Below are 17,867 nucleotides of genomic sequence, written 5' to 3' on the forward strand. Positions count from 1 at the left end.
AGAACACTATCCCACTCAGAGACACTTTAGAGTTTGTGTGAAATTTTGTTCACAACCTCTTGGAGATTAACACAGGTTCAGATTGAGAGGTTGGGGAGCCAGTAGGCACGGCTAATTCTGAGCTTGCATTTTGTTTTAAGGTTTTAATTAAAGAAGAAGGGGGCAAACGGCTCTAAGATAACTTGGCTAATTTACTTTATTGCATGTTATTATGCACCCATATTTCTGGTTGAAAGAATAAACCCATTCTGTGTTGAAGGGCTTTATTTAAAAGAATAAGCAAGCAAATATTAAGATTAAATTAAAATATCACTAAATCTACTATACATTCACTAACCTAATTAAGATTGTAACAAATTAAGGTCACGAGTGAAATTTAAATCAATAGATCAAGGGGTTAACAATGATGCTGTCTTGGATCATCAATTTATCAAAACATCACATTAACATAGTAAGTAATTAAATCACGAGGTTGACCCAAGAAAGAATTGCCTCTCGTTAGTGCTGTATCAAGAGACTGAAGAATGTAGCTGTTGTGCTTTAATTGAAAACCTCCCAGTTAAAATATCCTCTCTCAACAGTGAAATAAATCTAGCTGGTGTAGGACATGCCTGTCTATTTTGGTTTTAGGTCCTGACCAAAAAAGATTGCACCAGTACTAAACCTTAGCTTGACCAGCCTTAGGGAAACACAGAGACCATTTTTTTCCTTAGCCAAAAACTCAGTGCTACTACAGGCTTCCTCCTCCATTAAATCTCACTGTTAGGGTAGCTCCTCTTCTACTCTTCTTATCCTCCTGCCCCTGCAGGTCATGCAAGACACAAGTGATTTCAGAATAGATGCAGTGCTTACAGCTTCACAATAGCGACTCAGAATAACATTTCTTTAATCAAGAAGACACTTCACTGACTAGGTGTCAGACTTTGGGTTTGGGGTTTCAGGAATCACTACTGGCGCCATTTTTCCAAAAGACACACAAATACATTCAATCCACATATTCACAGAAGGAGGAGTTCTTTCCTTAAGATAAAGAGTTTGAACTTTTTCTTTGTGGTCTTGTGATCTTTGACTCACAGGGCTGCAGTTATTGGAACCAGGCTAAGGAGTAACTTAGTCAGAGCATTTGATGCCAGCGAGGGTCTCTCAGATGGTAACAGATCAGTCAGGCTAGTATAGACAACAATCAGTCATCTCTTCTTATTCCTCTGGGTGGCCTTTCCAAGGGTACTAAGAGAGTTACATTTCTGAGATGTTTGTAAACCGAGAGAGCAAACCGCTCTTCCACATAATCTTTACCATTATAAGAAATGATTCCCACTTACTCCACCTTTAGCACCATCTTCATAGCTTTAGAGCCAATTAGGTGGTCCATATGCTCTGAATACAGTCAAAGTAGTCCAATCCTGTCACAGTGGCAGGCTTCAAGCTTGAAGACACTAGGGAAACTCTTGCTCAGGATGACTGTGGTCTGGAAAGATCCAGTGTTGCAATCACAAAGCATCAGCTCTCTCAAAACACAAAAACAGGATTTAGCCTGAGGGGACCCTAATTATGTCTACACTTCAGCCTGGGCGGTGTGATTCCCATCTTGAGGACACATACTCTGGCTAACTCTGATTGAGCTAGCACACTAAAAATAGAGTGGAGCTGCAGCAGTATGAGTCGCATGAGGGTGAAGCTGCACCAGCACATTCCTATGGTCTCATACAGATATGTATTCCAGGTGGCTAACCCCTGTCGCCACTCATACTGCCACGGTTACAATTTATTTAGAGCTCTAAGTTCATCAGAACTAGCATGAGTGGGCCTCCTCAAGCTGGGAACCACATGCCGAGCTCAAAGTATAGATAAACCCTCAGAGGAAGCTGCTACCCCAGCCTTCCATCTGGAGTCAACAGACATGGGGCCCAATTTTAGCAGCAACTTCTTGTTATAGGCCTAAGCCATTTCTTAAAAATAGCTAATGATCTAGTCAGATTTATACTCTTTCCACTTTCATTAGTCTGAGACAGTTGTCACATCCTTGCAACAAGAAAGAGAATTAGGGAAGTAGGTATGGGACCTCATCAAGATACACATTCATAAAGTATGCTCAGTAAACTTTAATCTAGAAGACAAAAGCTGCTTTTACATTTTATCAATTTAAATTCAATTTAATAGAAGACAGTTACAGTTTGTATCAGGCCCAACTAATCTGGACTATTTCTCCCTGACACACAAATTTCTTCCTGACACACAAGTTCTGTTGCCAGGTGACTCTTAACTGCTGTCTAAACAACTTGATCAGAGGACTTTGCAAAACAAAACTATTTAACTTTTAAATTATCACTCCCTCATTGCTTGGGGATTACTTTAAACCCTGATTACTGCAAAAGAATCTTGCCTTGCATTAAATTCTCTACTAGAAAACCTCAGAGGTTAGAAACCTCTGGTAAAGGCAATACAAATTATTTTGGAAGGGCATTGACTGAGTTTGAATATTTGGGGGATGTCAAGGGAGTTTCCATGTTAATTTATCTGCAAGAGTTATTACTGTTAGGAGCTGAGAATTACAAACATCTTTTCTAAAATAATCTGAGCTGGTTAAATAAATTTTACTGATTATAAATTGCTGAAGGCCTAAGACTGGAATGAGATAAGTCTTGTATAACAAATATATTAATCCTGTGAAAACCAAAAAGGGTAAATATTTTCTTTTGTTTAATTCAATAAGACACTTGGAAATGGTAGTTTTCATGCACAATAATTACATATTTAATTTATAGAATGAATATTGACAAGCTGGTAAGAAATAAAAAAACTGCTCATGGTAAGAAATGTTTTTTTGCTAAAGAAAACAGGGATTTGTTTGCTAATGTAATCATGCATAACTGTTAAAAAATATCTTTCCTCTTTGATTCCCAGATCTGTGCCAATTTGTATCACATAATTTACCCAGAGAGAGGGCACATAGTCTGTTTTTAGCAAATCTCAGCTGCAATAATAGCCCCACAGGGCCACAGGCAGCCAGCATACATTGGAGCACTGCCTGGCATTTAATGCCCCTAGGATAAAGGGAGAACAAAAGTGGCCAAAAGCTTTCACCTAGCCCTCCTTGAAATGCACTATGTTCCTTGGTCACAGCTGATGAGCAGAGTCTTCATATTTAAACTTAGCAAGAAGATAATCTACACCTAAGAAAAAATAATTATTGCAGACAATTAGCAATAATGCAAACTTCACAATTCACTTCTATTAGTTTCAGTACAGTTGGAAGTTAGCATGTTGAAAATTAGCATGGTTACCAGGTGCTCAGACTGGCAACAGATTTTACAAACTGAATGCAACAGAAAGTATTTCTACAATCATCTTCACAAAGGCACAGTGGTCCACCCATGCTGAGATCAATGCAGGTTCAGGGCCTGATCAAATATAACAGTGACTAAGGAAGAAAGGAAAAGTTGCTTTGATTTCCTTTAGAGAACTGTTACAGAATTTTGTCCTAAACTAGAATCTTGTGCAAATCTTTATCTCTTTGGGCAACCTGAATTCATTTACACAGCAAGCCTTATCTCAACATTGGTTTGAAATTCGGATTTAAAATGCAAAAATACTTATAGTGCTAGAACTAATAGTGATACTTTTCTGAGGCACGAAATTGGCATCTGCTGGACAGAAACAGTTGAATACTATTGACTGAATAACTTATTCAAAATGTCTTGATTTTTAAATACATTATTCAATTAATATTTTCCCAGTACGTACTCAATTTGCATAGGTAGGCAAATTTAAATATTCATGAATATATGAATGTTCGTAATTTTTTTCAAATAACGTAAGTATGATTATTTGCCCAGTTCTATGACTGTGTGAGTTTTTACCTAATCACTGCAACTGGGAATACATGATATTGCTCCTCTGACCTTTTACTTACAGTTTTACATGTTACATTAAGTAGACAATTTGAATGTGCTTATTAGAAATGTAGGGAAAAACAAAAGTTTAATTTATAATATACATTACATCTTGAAGATGGGCACAAGTCAAAGTTGTCACCACCTTTGGAAAGTGTTAATAATGGAGAGGATACTGTCATGGCATTTGCTTTAGGGATGACAGAATGTTTCTTCAGAAATAAGCCTCGTCCCAGAAAGCTGTCTCCTTTCTAGAACTAGATTAGATGGCAGATTTGGATAAATTGGAATCACTGTTTCTAGATTTGTGGCCTGTAAATGCATGTGGTATTGAACACCAATTCACCAATCTAGTGAGGAGCTATTTAAATTAAGTTCAAAGGGGGCAGGTGACAAAAGTGCAAAGGTAGGTATAAATAAAGGTGGCCTTGACAGAGGGCTGGAAGTTTGGGGAGCAGAGGAAGGTAAATTACAGTAGCACAGGAGCAACATGATAGAATATAGTGAGAAAATCTGCTCAACATCTTAGATGCGAGGAGTGTGTGGAATAAGTATACAAGCTAAATAAATTATGACTTCATGGGCATCACAGAGATTTGATGAAATAAATCTCATGACTGGAATAGATTGTTCAGGAAGGCCAAGCAGGGATTAAGGGAGGCAGTGGTGCACTGTGCATCAAGGAGATATACACCTGTTATGTGATCCAGGAGGTGAGAGACAGATCAGCTGAAAGATCAGGAAGAAGATAAAAAGGGGAAAAAAACAGTGTAAAGCTATGTAGCTCCTATAGGCCGCCAAATGAGGTGGAGATATGATTTCCAGAACAGTAATATTCAAAACACAAGACCTGGCTGTAATGGGAGACTTTAATTACCCAGACAACTGTAGGAAAATTAATATGATAAAATACAATCTGCTGTTAGTTCTTGGAATGTGTTGGGGGGGACAAATTCTTGTTTCAAAAGGTGGAAGAAGTAACCGTGATGGCAGCTATTGGTTGTTTATCTGAAGACAGAAGACAATGTGAGTAGAAGTGATCATAAAATGATAGAAAGGAAGGAACAAGAGCAACAAAATTAGGACAATGTATTTTTTTTAAAAAAAACAGATGTTAAACTGGTAGGTGGGATCCCTTTGGAAGGAAAATCTAAGGGAAAAATTAGGCTACTTTAACTTGGGTTGGAGAACAAAATCAGTGTAGAACAATGTTAATATGAGAGTGTTACATTAAAGCCACCGTTTCCTCCTCCTCTCTCATCTAAACTCTTCAGTTGCCCCAAACACGTGTGACTTGATATCACCTTGGGTAGACTTTGTGGTGCAGCAATTCCTTTCACCAAATTTCATCCCCATGCACTTTCGTTAATATGTTATCAGCAAGAAAGCACAAGGAAAAGTAGCTTGGGCAATGGCTGAGCTATGCTAAAGCTTGTCTTGTGGTGCACCACTTACTGTCAGACTGGCGCCTCCTCCTCGTACTCTGGGGATTAGCTCGAGGCCAATGCCCTCCTTGTCCACAGTTTGTACACTGTCACCCTGGTCTCTGCTGTCCACCTGGGGCCCCATTCACTGGCTCAGGAACCACAGCTTCCTCTTCGTGGTTGAGCCCTCCAACCATGTTACTGTTCGTGTTCCCCCCTTCAGGGGGAGGTTTAGCTCCTCAGTAGTCCTAGGCAGTCTTCTCACTCACTGCCATGGTGCCACTCATCCAGTGGCTGGAAGGGGAACGTAGACCTCCTCTCTTCTCTGGGTTCCAATCCAGGAACCCTCAGCTCAGCAGTCTGGGCCTTCTCTCTCTGGTCTCACTGCTCTATCCCTGGGCTACTTCCTATTATTGGCTCCCCTTTTCTTCCTGGACCTACCAGTAACCCAAAGCCTCTTCCCAGGGAGTGACTACAATCTGCAATCTCCACTCACTCCTCCCTTTCTCTTGGATTGTCTGTTTTTTCCCATTTGTCCCTTCTCCTTTCAGCTCCTGGGCTTTCCACATATTCCTGCCAAGCTGAGCCTCCTCAGTCAGCTGCCTAATGGGTTAATTGGCCCATCTGGCCTGAATTGAACCCCTGCCGGGTGTGTGTGTGGTAATCGCCTCATCATAAGCTGTGTGTGGACCCATTTTTTTTTAAATTACTGTAGGAGCTGCCCCTCTGCCGGCTGTCACAGTCCACTTGGGTAATGTCAGTCTGGCACCATGAGACCAGGTGCTCTACATACTGCAGTATCTGTTGCATGGGAAGCAAATACTGTCTTGCAGATTGAGGCATTGCACAATATGCCTCAAAGCTGTAGAGGTGCTTTGGTGCTGACAGATTGACATCATCGAAAGAGACTGTGACAACCCGCACAGTGGCAGCACTGAGGCTGTGTGATGTTCAGCAACCTTTTCTAGAAAACCACAAAGAAGTCTTGTCCAGCACTGAAGACATCATCTGATAAGGCATCGCACAGTCTGCCTCTCTCCTGTGATTTATCTTTCCTTCCCTGTAAAGTAAAATGATAATTTAACAAAATAAAAGGTCCATTTTTATAACAGAGGAATAGAGGTAAATACAATTCTCTTCCTGAACTTGTGGGAACGAATTGATTGTTTTTCAAGCATTTGGTTTATATATAATTATAAATTGTTAGTTAAACAGTGGGTCTGATGTAATCAGAAGCTTTTGTAACTAGAACTGTGTGTAATTTTCTGTTTGTGGTTCAGACACATCTTTCCTCTTCATCCTTGAGTTTTATTTAAGTATTTGAGTTCAAATGAACCACAAACCACAAAAAAACATGCATTTATAAAGGATGATTTTACTCTGGTGGCCAAATCAGGCCCTTAACACCTGCCAGTAGAACCTTGGGGATCTTTAAACAGAATGGTTGAAAAAAATGAAAATACATTCATAATAATTAGGCTTGGCATTATTCAATTGTTTTTTGTAATTTTGACAGATAATACTGATTGTTTGCTTTTAAGCATTTTTTTTTTAGTTTGGTGTCAATTTAAATGTTCACAGTTACATGAAATTATGGGTTTTAAGCATTTCCCCCCCATTTTTATCAATGTAAATTTTCACAGTTGTGGGAAATTATTGAGAGTCCAGACAATTATTTAACGACTGTAGACACTGAGATTCAAACACTTAAAGCTTTATAAACCATTATAGTGCAACTTGTCAACATCACACGTCAAAACATATGAAGTAAATATCGCTAAATCAATAGATCATATATATTTTTACTATTCATTCACTAGACCACAGGTTCTCAAATTTTTGTGCTGGTGACCCCTTTCACATAGCAAGCCTTTGTGTGCAACCCCCCTTTTAAATTAAAAACACTTGTTTACATATTTAACACCACTGTAAATGCTGGAGGCAAAGTGGGGTTTGGGATGGAGGCTGACAGCTCGCGACCTCCCACGTAATAACCTTTTGAGCCCCTGAGGGGTCCCGACCTCCAGTTTGAGAACCCCTGCACTAGGCCATTTGTAACAGGCTTAATTCAAAAATCTAACTGGATTTTGACTTTAATAAGTTCACAAGCAGCATTTTTCTTACTTTGCCTATCTGTAATTTTCTATTACCGGTATTACCGATGGACATATTTATCAGTTTGTGCGTGTATGGTGAAATCAATGTTTATTAATATTTACCAATTTAAAAAAAATCTTCATCCTTCCAAGCCTTACAATAATTGTATTTTAAATTCCCCCTCTCCTTTTTTTTCCATGCTCCAAATTTGAAAAATTTCAACCATCTCTAGTTTCAAGTGAGTCCTCTGGTCAGATGTGTATGACATTTTACATTGTCTCTCGGATACACCAAAACTCACTTAGAGATGGAAGTGTCCAGCCTGTTGTTATGCTGTCTCAAGGGAAGAATTGTGGCTCTATGAAGTACAATTTCCTCTGCGAATCAAGGAGGCAGTAAATAGTAATTTGCTGCTGTACAAATCAACTAATTATTACTTTTACAAATCAACTAGCAAACTATTAACCCTATCTGCATTAGCTCTCCTGCTAGCTACTCCACTGGAGATGTGTGTCTGACAAGGCTCCACCAATATCCAATCTCTCCCCATCCCTTCCCAGCCCTGGATGGCAAGTAAATGGGCACATGGACCCCTGCATATCCCCTGCTTATCCAGACCCTAGGTTCTGTAGTACAGGCAGGAGCATACTTCCCCTTATGACTCTGTAGGGAGGCATATAATGGGCTACAGATCTTACTTAGGGGAGTCTACTTATTCAGACACATTTCAACATTCCCAGTTAAAATAAAAATATTAACTATGTTTATTAACAATTTAAATGATTCAGAAAGACACTCTCCAAATCCGTAATCCCTGTTACAGTACCTGATTATGAATAATAAGTGGAGACAATTATGTCAACATTATATATAATCCTATTACCTTGCTTTGAGCTTTGAATAGAAGAAATGAAAACATGGTTACAAACACTCAGGGCTAAAAGGCAGATAAAATGTATTTTAACCAGATGGGACTACCTTAGAAACAGAAGAAATGTTTTCACAGTCAACCCGAGTACAAGGCTGCCCAACCCTCAGGTCTGTATTCGAGTGGCTAGCCCATGCCACCATCTGTACCACAATGTCCACACTATTATTTTTAGCATGCTAGCTTGAGCAGAGTTAACACGTCTGTCTACCCGGGCTATCTGTCTTCCAGCTGCAGTGTTGACATACCCTAGGAGTTCAGAATATGACTTGAGTGCTACTGAGTTTTGTTCTTAACTGAGGAAGGGCGTAGAGTACAACAGAAGTAGTCCTGGTTCATTTCACAATTTTTTTATATCTACAAAGTATTTCTTCCTCAAGCATGGAAATGAAGAGTAAATACAAGCTTGTAATGTTGGGCAGAAGAAATATTCATTTTTGGCATGGTTCTTCTCTCATAAAGTTTTACAACAGTTTAACTCCACTGACATTCATTTAACTGAAAAGAGGGTCAGGTCCTATTTATTTGGGCATACCTGTTTACCTTCCATTAGGCACCTAAATCCAAGCAGCTTATTTTTTAGAAGCATTGAGCACCTTTCACTTCATTTAAAGTTGTGGGTACTTAGCCCCTTTGACAATCAGGCCATGTGTTTAGATGACTAAATATGTATTCTCATGCCCAACTTTAGGCACCCACGTGGACCAAATTTGTCTCAGATCTAGTGGATGTTCCAAGAAAATATTGTTTTTCAGCAAACAAAACAGACATTTTATTGTTGTGTCATTTTATTACTCCACCACCATGGCACATTTGCTGTCTTAAATCAATAAAAATAGTAATTTAAAAACCAGGAATATAATACAGAGTAATATAGTCATCTGAAATTAAATTAAAACAAATTGAAATCTCTGCTGAATATAGAAGTTGAGAAGAAAGCTGTATGGGCCAGGGGAGCACTTAAATCTCATCACTGAAGTCCACTTCAATTTGTTTCTGTACAATATAAAACAGCTGTTATTGTCAGGGTAGCTTTTGTCTGAGCCAGTAATGATTCTAAAAATGAAATCTCTCATTTAAATAGTCTCTTGAATTTGTAGCATTTTCTGTCCAATGAATATCACCAATTAAGCACAATAAGATTTTCATTGCAGTCAACATATAAACGATACAACTACTCTGATACCTTTTATTACAAATACCTGCAGGTCAAATGTAATCTTCCAAACCAATCTGGTCTTCAGCTACAAAATGGTCATGACACACAGTGGTGTTTTGATGATGAGAGCTTTTATGTGAAAATAAAATAGCTAATTGTGGATTTTACAATGGGTCTGAAAGGATTCATTTGTGTACTTCAGTGTGCAAATTATCATGTACATGTTGTTTGAATGCTTAGGAAAAAACACTTCGTACTTTGAAGCCCAAAATTTTGAGGGTTATAACATTTTTAAAGAAACATTTTACATTTTTAAAAATATCTCTTTTCAATTAAAAATGTATATTCTAATCTTAATTACTTTCAGATAGTGCTCTGTTAAAAAAATCCCTCTCTCTTTATTTCTATATGTAGAAGACTGTATTCAGAGAGGATTTGTATCAGCTGATGGTGTCTTCAGAGTGCAGTTGAGCATAGATGTGTCTAAACAGCCTGCACATTCTGACAAATATCATTTCAAGAGTGCCCTGTTCCTATACATGCCAGCTTACCACAACAAAGTGTTTGCAGGAAGGCAACAGACTGGCATACCAACCACTACTACTGGTGCTGAGGTAAGTACACTTCTTCCATGGAAAAATCTCCAAATTAGCCAGGCTCTGAGACCAGTAAATCCCAGCCCCTGTGGGGCTTTGTGTGCTTACTGGTGAATTATTTCAAAATGAATATTAATTCTCAGCACCTCAAACCGGCTGTCCTTGCTCTCATTTTGATCATCTAACATAGCAGCATATACCTATATTACACGTCTTTCAGCCAACAAATCCCATCTTTCCCAATTTGTTATCTTGTGGAAAGGCCTGCCAGCCTCCTATCCCCCATCTGGAATATTTAGGCGTTGTCAGTTAACCTCTGCCATCTAGAGGGTTAGAAGACATATAGGCCAGGCCCTTCCCATATTTACAAAGAGCATCTTACTCCTCTCAAATCAATTTATTTATACCTATGCCTCTAATTCTGCCCCATTATAAGGGAAGGCGGCAATGGTCAGCCGTCAGAAGGCCCTTAGATGTTAAACAAGGAAACAAAAAAAACCCAAAAAAACAAAAATAACAACAAAACAATCTTTACTAAGTAGTCATAACTATCAGCTAAGAAAGAAAGAAAGAAAGAAGTTTTGGAGGATGAAGCAACTACCCATCAGCAATGAAAACTAGCATAGCCATGAGTATTATGTTATGCCAGTGTTGGTGGATTTATTGTATTTACTAATGGTGAGATGTGTTATGGAGTTTGAGTTGCATGATTTTTTATTGATATTGTCAATGTTGTTGTAGCCTTGTCAGTTCCAGGATATTAGAGAGGCAAGGTGTGGGAGGTATTATCTTTTATTGGACTAACTTCTGTTGGCAAAAGAGAATAAGCTTTCAAGCTTGCAAAGAGATGTTCTTCAAGTCTTGATAGTTAGGCAATATTGGGATGAACTGGCTAGAAATGCCAAGACTGAGAGACATAGATATAATGGAATGTGGTTTTGTATTTCACAAAGAAGGGTATTTTTCATACTTCTCTTCCAATGGAATATTGCTTAAAGCAGTGGTTCCCAAACTTGTTCCACTGCTTGTGTAGGGAAAGACCTGTTAGGCCAGGCCGGTTTGTTTACCTGCCGCGTTTGCAGGTTTGGCCAATCACGGCTCCCAGTGGCCGCGGTTCGCTGCTCCAGGCCAATGGGAGCTGCTGGAAGCGGCAGCCAGTATGTCTCTTGGCCCATGCTGCTTCCAGCAGCTCCCATTGGCCTGGAGCAGCAAACCACGGATACTGAGAGCCGCGATCGGCTGAACCTGCAGACGCGACAGATAAACAAACTGGTCTGGCCCGCCAAGGGCTTTCTCTGCACAAGCAGCAGAACAAGTTTGGGAACCACTGTCTTAGGGCTTAGTCTTTCCAAAATCCTTTTGATTTTATTATTGAATAAAAGAAAAATGACCTTTATCAGATCCAAGATGCAGAGCTGATACCACACTGATACATCATTAATGATTTTTCTTTTGTCATCCTGACAGTTCCACAAGAAGCTGTTTCCACACCAGGTTTTTGCTAGGTTTTGCTATATATTAAGAAGATATGTTGCATTGGTGTCTCCACATCCAGTATGACATATACCTGTTCATGGATAATAAGAATATTATTTGTTTTGTGTACTATAAAGCCTTTTAGGTGTCCTATTTGTTAAATAACGTGTATTTTAAAAGTTATGAAAACTAGTTTATTGAGCACATGCAGTGCTGCTGCTAATTTTCTAATCAAAGCTGAGTGGACATGCGCATTAATGCTGAAATGAACAAAACGATTTTTTGTAAAAAGGTATTATGATTCTTTGGTATCTGAATAGAATTAAAGCACTACAATTACATTACTTAAGTTTCAGTTGAATTAGAAGTATAACTTTCAATTTTGTCCAGTAAAGAACAGAGCACACACAGCAGACATTGTTTTCCCATTAAAACTGTAGTGCTAATTAAACTAATTACATATATGAGGCAGACAAATTTTTGCAACCTCACAGTGAAAAGAGCCTCACATCATTTAACAGGGCAATGACTTTTTTATGCATAAAATAATTGAGGAGAAAGATGTAAACAGAATCTAATAATCCATTAGCAAAAATTATATTCTTGCTTTACTTTAATACAAGACTTCTTCTCATGTCAGATAGAATGTCTTCCAGTTGTGTAAAAGGTTACCAAAATGTTGCAACAGAACTATTAGAATTCATTGATTCAGTTTCACTTTTCATATGTTGAGATTGCTAATGACTTCTGCCCTATTTGAGAATAATACATCCTAATATCTTTCAGAAAATAGAGAATGTATAGACTGTAAATATAAAATGTTGCTGTAGAGCAGGGGTTGGCAACCTTTCAGCAAAGGTGTGCCGAGTCTTCGTGTATACACTCTAATTTATGGTTTCGTGTACCAGTAATACATTTTAACATTTTTAGAAGGTCTCTCTATAAGTCTACAATATATAACCAAGCTACCATTATATGTAAAGTAAACAAGGTTTTCAAAATGTTTCTGAAGCTTTATTTAAAATTAAAATTAAAATGCAGATTTTATTAGTTTAGTGTGATCCTTGCCCTTGCTTTTCCTTGCTGAGTTTTCCAGTGTCTGGGGGCACTTATTTGGATACTTTAAGCTGCACACAGGCTTCTGAGTGATCAGTTGTTAAGTGGCTGGAACCCCAGATCGGCAGCTGAGGTGAGTGGAGCTGGTGGCTGGTAGGGCTGAGCAGGGCTGGACCCTGTCTGGCAGAGGCCTGCGCTGGAACTCCAACAGGAAGCAAAGTGAGTGGGGGCTGTGGCGGAGACCCCAGCTGGCAAGAGGCCAGCATCGGGAACCCCAGAGCGGGGACGGGCTGAGTGTCTCTGCCCGCCCCCGCTCTGGGGTTTCAGCTGCCAGCTCCTGCCAGCCAGGGTCTCAGCCTGCTGCCAGCGTGGTGTTCCTTCCCCCAGGCCACCAGCGGGTGCTGAGTGGGACCGGTGGCAGAACCCCAGCTGGCAAGGGGCCAGCAGAGGGAACCCCAGAGCAATGGCGGGCTGAATGGCTCAGCCCGCCCCACATGCCATCAAAAATCGGCTCACGTCCCACCTTTGGCACGCGTGCCGTAGGTTGCCAACCCCTGCTGTAGAGTAAGGTTATTATAAAAAATACAATATCACCAAAGGCTTTATGCTTATAATCAAGCAAACTAATAGATATGCTTGTCAGAGGTCTATTAATATTTATGTAGCAAACAGAGAACTTATAGGAATATATATCCGTTATTCATTGACACCCAGTGCTACATGCTGTTTACTATGTCTGAATGTCATTATAATTGAACACAATAATATTATGAGTCTGGATCACACCATATTAACTATTTAGGAATATATTTCCAGTGGTCCTTCACGGAGAACAAAAATATGTGCAAGCACAGTGATTTAATAGCATTGAAATTGTACTGTTGGGTAGATGCACTTACCAGAATCCAATTCACTTAGTATATTGTAACATTTACAGTCTGCATGAAAATTAGCTCCACTGTACAATAGCTACATTAGTTACAACATATAATACACATTTTTCCCACTGCTGTGTCAGATTCAGGATGCCAACAGCGTGCAGCTTTTTTAGCCAATATAATGTATTTTTCAATAGCTACAGTGCACTGGAGCTTTATATGTAATGTAGTTACATCTTTGTTTCTGTATAGAAGAGGTGTATTTTACACTGAAAATGTTGCATTCATAGACATGTATTGTTAAATTTATTTTACTAGAAGGAAATTTACATTTTACTACTCTTAATAAGCTGCTTCTTACTTACAACTGTAAAAGAACACTAGAGTTAACGATAAGCATGTAATAGTTTGGAACATCTTGAGTAAAGTTACCCATCAATTCTCATAAATTTATATTTAATTTATTTCTAAGAAAAATCAGGGTAAAACTGGGCTAGGCACTCTACAAACACATAGTGAGAGACAGTGCCTGCTCCAAAGAGCTTGTAGTCTAAATAGACAGGACCAATTTAGGGTGGGAGAAAAGTAGTATTTGTATCCTCATTCCACAAATGGGAAACCATGGCACAGGGTGCAAGTGACTTAACCAGGTTCATACAGGAAATCTGTGAGAAAGCTGAGACCTGTATGCAGGATTTCTGACATTTGGATTTGCAGTTACTTGGCACAGTGTAAATGACAAAAAACAGGATACAAGGCAACTGAGAATCCGACCCAAAGATATTAAGTTTCACATCATTCCCTGACATTAGGGAGACTTAAAACTGTATTTCTGGTACAACACCAACCGTGAAGCCAACTCAGCTGGATGCTGCAGAACCATCCCAATGTGGCATCCTTCAGTAGCATACAGTTAGCATAGCTGGCGTAGATCAGCTGTGCCCAAATAGCCCCTTGCTACCATAACTGCCCCTTGAGAACATTAAACCTGGTACAATTTAGAGCAGCCAACAGAACACTAAGGAAGTGTAAAGGTTCCATATATTCTGTATGCCTTCCCCATCTTCATTAGCTTTACCACAAGAGACTCCTGCATATCGAAATGTGACATTAAGTCAACTGACATAGCCCTTATGGGCAGAAATACTACCTCGTGAATGAGAGTCAGCATGAAGGATCTCTTTGGTCCTGAAATCAATTGTCCTACAAAAGCAAAAATACAATTTTGCTTCTTCTAATATAGTGAAAAGATACCCCCTTTACTTAGCCCCATCAGAGGGTTCTGGGAAGCAGCTTGTGTGGCTAAACGGGGGGCGGGGAGGGAGGAGAAGAAATGGACTATAACAGTCTTCTATGTTTAGGCCTGCCACAGCCAACTCGTTTGTCAGTAAAGTCACCCGATCATCTCTCCACCTCTAGCAAGAAACAAACAAGCAAGGCAGGAGGTAGATTGTGATATGAAAGTACTGACTGTAACTCTTTCACCAGCATAACTTTCTGAAACTGGGCTATTTACAATACACATTAACAGCATTGTCTCCAACCCATGGGGAAAACAGAGAAGCATTTTGAATGGAAACTTGGATTTTTAACTTAAAAATCCTTTGTAAAAAAATCACTAAAACTTAGACCACAGAATTCAACTTTGGTATTATGAAGTACAGTAGCAATAAAGCAATGTCATACTTTATATTATGAACAAGAAAATGTATTGTGTTAAACTAGTGTGACCATATGCCATTTTGGCCGGGACAGTCCCTCTTTTTCAGCTCTGTTCTGGCAGTTCCTACTTTTTTACTAAAACTGAGCATTTGTCACTGATTTGTGCTGGCAGCGCTGCCTTCAGAGCTGTCCCCCTATGCAGCAGTCCTCTCTCTCTGTCTGCAAGGCAGAGCAGAGAGCAGAAGCTGCTGCAGGGGGTCATCTCTGAAGGCAGGCACAGCATTGGAGAAGTGCTACCTTCAAATCTGTCCCCCTGAGCAGCAGCTCCACTTGCAGGCTGCAAGGCAGAGCAGAGAAGTAAGGATGACATGGTATTGCCACCCTTACTTCTGCACTGCCTCGAGTCTGAGCCTTTCTTACTGTGAGGCTCAATATAGAATGCTTTGAGCAATTTGACCCGGAGGCTATATAAAAACACTAAATTAATTTCCCTATCAGCTCAGTGCAAGGTCGGCAATGAGAAGGTAGGAACCCCATTTATTGATGGGTAGAAACCATGGCTAAATGGATTGTCAGCATCAGCAGGGTTGAAGGATGCCGTACGCAGGCCATCTGATGTGAGTTAGTGGCGGTGCTCTAATTTGTAAACACTAACTTTTGTTGGTTAGCTGAGTTGCAGCTGCAGGCTGAAAGCAGCATGATGGTCTCTTCACAGAGCCAATGTTTGCCTAGCTTGGGAGCCTGAGTGATGAGACAGTTTGAAATAAGAAGGGTTTTTAATTGCACATTTTATGGTAGCTAAGAGTCCCTGAGCCAAACAGGCTGCCATAGATACAAGAGTGCTGTGTTCAGATGCAGGGCTGAGCCAGTGTTCAGAGAATGCCTTGTGAAGGAACACTTGCAAATAAATTCTACCCTAGTGTTTTAGTAGCAGATTTACCAGGCCATAGAGATCTTTGGTGTAAACCCTTCAACGTGGAGATTAATTTGGCCCTTAACAAGGAATTGGTTCAGCAAAACAGAGGCAGACTAACATTATGTACCCAAGGAGCATAGACACACACATGTTCTTCTTTGTCAAGGGCAGGTTGTGTTTGTCAGAGGGTGGAGATGGATGGCAGGAGAGAGATCACTTGATCATTACCTGTTAGGTTCACTCCCTCTGGGACACCTGGCATTGGCCACTGTCGGTAGACAGGATACTGGGCTGGATGGACCTTTGGCCATTATTGTGTTTTTATGTGTTAAAAGTAAGGGTAGCAATACCACCATGCTACGCTTACTTCTGTGTTGCAGCCGGAGGGGTTCAGTCTCCAGAGCTAGGCACCCCAGCAAGCAGCTGATGCTCTCCATTGCCCCGCTGTGAAGGCAGTGCTGCCACCAAACACATGATGTTGCCAGGTGATGCTTTTGTTCCTTTTGTGTGTGTGGAGGGGGTTATACATACCTGTGTTCTTAGAAAAATCAGTAGTTTGTGTGTGGTCATTTTTTGTTATAAAAATGTCTGTGCAATTTTAATGAACACCTCCAAAAACAGTTCAATTTTTTTTTAAAAAAAAGACACTTCAACATTAGACAACAGCAAAGTTGTATGCAACACATGTGGAACACATTCTCCATAGCCCATAGTGATTGAAATGGCATTACCGAGCGCCTTCAAAGCAAGAGACGCTGATAAAAGTAAGAATTTTAAGGATTTTTTCTGAAGCAAGGCCAGAAGCTGAAAAGGGTTTTGCCAGTGAGGAAGTGTTTGCTTACCACTCAGTGTGGCATGGACAGAGTTTCCGGTCTAGTGACTGTACATCACAATTAATTAGGAAACTGTACCAACCTAAGTTTTCATCTGCTCATACAAAATCTGAGGCAATCATTTTGCAAGGTTTTAGCCCCTTTATCCACTAAAGAAGTGTAGCTTGACTTGGACAAGTGTTCCTTTATTATGCTTAGTGTGGATGCGTCGAACAAAAAGGAGTAAAAAATATTTCCTGTTCTTATATGGCATTTTCTCACACTGAGTAGAGTTTGCACAAAAAATATTGCCTTTTCATCTCTACTCAGAGAAACATCAGATTTGCAGTGTGCATTCATCCAGTAAGTGATTGTCTCTTAGTGACAAGATAGTTGGAATTTGTGCAGACAACACCAATACTAACTTTTAGGGTGCCAGATGTGAGGAAAATAATTTGTGGCAAAAGCTCCAGGCCAATTTAGCAAAAAAAGATTTTTGGTATTGGATGTGGTGCACATATTGTGCATAACTGCCTCCAAACTGCAATGGACTGACTTCCTTTAGATGTGGAGAGCTTTGCTGTAAAGATTGACAAATACTTTCATATCTACATAGTGTGTGTTGAAGGGCTGAAAGACTTCTATCGATTTGTTGAAATCGAGTATACCAAACTACTGGAGCATGGCAGCACGTGATTCCTTTCATTGGGGCCAGCAATACACAGGATTTTGTTGATTTTCAATGGTCTTAAAGCATATTTTCTTTCTCAGAATAAATGTCTGACATTGCTAAAAAAGCTTTTTGATGATCCTGCCACTCAACCGTGGCTTCTATTTGCCAGTAAACAAACTGCCATGTTTGAGATGATAGAAAAAAATTATTTATCAGTGACAGAAGTTGCACTGCAAATACGTTCCCTGCACGTTAACTTATCAGAGAAGCTTGGAGAAAGATTTGTCACAACAGAAG

The sequence above is a fragment of the Gopherus flavomarginatus genome, chromosome 6 (assembly GCF_025201925.1).
Source record: "Gopherus flavomarginatus isolate rGopFla2 chromosome 6, rGopFla2.mat.asm, whole genome shotgun sequence".
NCBI classification, from domain to species: Eukaryota; Metazoa; Chordata; order Testudines; family Testudinidae; genus Gopherus; species Gopherus flavomarginatus.